This window comes from Cebus imitator, unplaced genomic scaffold (assembly GCF_001604975.1).
Source record: "Cebus imitator isolate Cc_AM_T3 unplaced genomic scaffold, Cebus_imitator-1.0 Scaffold129, whole genome shotgun sequence".
NCBI lineage: Eukaryota > Metazoa > Chordata > Mammalia > Primates > Cebidae > Cebus > Cebus imitator.
In genome coordinates this window covers 267,309-269,659 of record NW_016107444.1, presented here as the reverse complement: position 1 = coordinate 269,659, position 2,351 = coordinate 267,309, and the positions used below count along the sequence as shown (strand labels likewise).

General features: G+C 48.5%; 1 non-coding gene across 1 annotated transcript; it reads right to left on the bottom strand.

Moving 5' to 3' along the window:
• Window positions 1–695: 695 nt before the first annotated feature.
• Window positions 696–802, bottom strand: LOC119473044. The gene has a single exon (XR_005202215.1). It is a non-coding gene; the product is annotated as a U6 spliceosomal RNA (small nuclear RNA).
• Window positions 803–2,351: the final 1,549 nt, after the last annotated feature.

Below are 2,351 nucleotides of genomic sequence, written 5' to 3'. Positions count from 1 at the left end.
TGACTTCTGCTGAGAGGTTCACAGCTGAGCATGAAACATGCCCACTGGATTTATCACAGAGACAGCTCATTGGTGACCTTGGGAGGAGCAGTTAGGACATGGTGGTGTCTGAAGCTGCAGGGGGTTGAGGAGTGAGAGGTGAGGAAGAGGTTTGACTGCAGGGCTGAATTAACACCTTTAAAAGATTGTGGTTCCCAGATTGGGCGTGGTGGTTCATGGCTGTAACCCCAGCACTTTGGGAATCTGAGGCAGGCAGATCACAAGGTCAGGAGTTTAAGGCCAGCCTAACCAATATGATGAAACCCTGTCTCTACTAAAAATACACAAATCAGCTGGGCATGGTGGTGAGCCCTGTAGTCCCAGCTACTCGGGAGGCTGAGGCAGAAGAATCACTTGAACCTGAGAGGTGGAGTTTGCAGTGACCCGAGAACCCGCCACTGCAGTCCAGCCTGGGCAACAGAGCAAGACTCCGTCTCAAAAAAAAAAAAGGAGGCAGTTTCCATCCTATAAGGAATACAAAATGGGTTTGAAAATTTTTCAAAATAAAAGTATATAAACGTTAAAATTAAACTCTTTCTAAATTATTTTCATTGCAGTAAACTTAATTGCAAATTTGTATTAAAAAATAACTGCTCTTCCCCTGTTCCATGATGCTTATTTGCTGTGTTGTCCTTTTTTTTTTTAAATTAAAAAATATATACATGGAACGCTTCACGAATTTGCGTGTCATCCTTGCGCAGGGGCCATACTAATCTTCTCTGTATCGTTCCAATTTTAGTATATGTGCTGCCGAAGCGAGCACCCTGTGTTGTCCTTCTTTGTTGGTGCCTCAGCATGTACTTTGTCTACTTGCTAATCCTGCAGGGTTTGGCTCTGATAAAGACCAGGGAAGTGGGAGGCTCACTGGATCCCAGGAGTTCGAAGCTGCAGCAAGCTGTGATCATGCCCCTGCACTCCAGCCTGGGCAACAGAGCAAGACCCTGGCTCAAAAAAAAAAAAAGGAAAAAGATGAGGGAAAAGGGAGAGGTGAGAATGTGGGGTAGGATGGTTTTTCAGCCATAAAAAAAGAATGAAATGTATTTTACTGCAACATAGGTGGAAATGGAGGCCATTATCCTAAGTGAAACACCTCAGACACAGACAACAAATACCACATGTTCCCTCTTCTAAGTGGTAGCTAAATAATGTGTCCACATGGAAGTAGAGTGTGGAATGACAGAGGAAATTCGGAAGGGTCAGAGGGTGGAGGGGGGTGGCTGATGAGAAATCGCTCAATGGGTTCAATGATTGTTACTCCAGTGATGGATACGCCAAAGCCCTGACTTCACCACTATACAAAATATCAATGTAACAGAATTACACTTGTGCCCCATAAATGCATACAAATGAAAAAATCACTTAAAAAATTTAAAAAGGAGGTTTGATAGAGGGAGATTTGGGGACTTTTTAAATAAGGGAGGCTTTAGCATGTTTACAGGCTACGGACAAGAACCAATTGACTTAGAGACTAAAATGCAAGAAAAAAGGATGAATCAATAAAACAAGAGGTCAAAGGTAGGAGGAGTCCAGAGCACAGAAGGGACGGGCTGCGGGTGTGGAGTCCAGCTGCTGCCCTTCCCTACCCATAGGCTGCTGGAGGCAAAAGATACCCAGGGAGCACAGTGGCCACAGAGGCAGACACCGCTGAGGCTGGGGCAGGAGCAGGAGCAGACGCTAAGTGTAAGGCCGGCTGCCTTGCCAGGAGGCCGGACGCAGCCACCTCTGCACTCGGCACCTAGCTCTGCCGCAGGGATCCCCTGGAAGGCTCCAGCTGATGCAAGGCTCCTGGCTGGTTCTCCCACTGGAAAACCCGCCCCATCAAAATCCCGCTCTCCTGGAGTCAATCAGAGCACCCCCTTACCTATAAAAACCCTATGCTCCAGGAAGTTGGCGCGACTTCCCTGGCCCCTTTCCCTGGGACCATGGAACCTCGCCTGGGAGCTGAATAAACTGGATTTTCATTTTCTTATACTGGCCTCAGTTTCCTCATTTTAAACTCGGCAATAACCCTTACATTTGGTGCCGAAACTGGGGAGGAGTTGTAAGACCCCTCCTGGGAGAAACTGACTCCTCCACCCGAAGCCGGACCAGGGAACCGCTCCGCCACAATGTAAGACTTCTGCTGCCCGCAGCCTCTCCCACTGCTTGCCTCGTGGACTCCCTGCTCATAATCGCAGCTGCGTCAGGGACTCCTTCCCGTCTCTCCGTGGGCCAGGCCCCAGCCTCATCCCAAGGACCTGAGTGTAGTGGAGACGTCCCTACTCTCTTGTCTTCTCCCCGTAAGGAGTTTCTCAGGGCCAGGAATCTGAGGG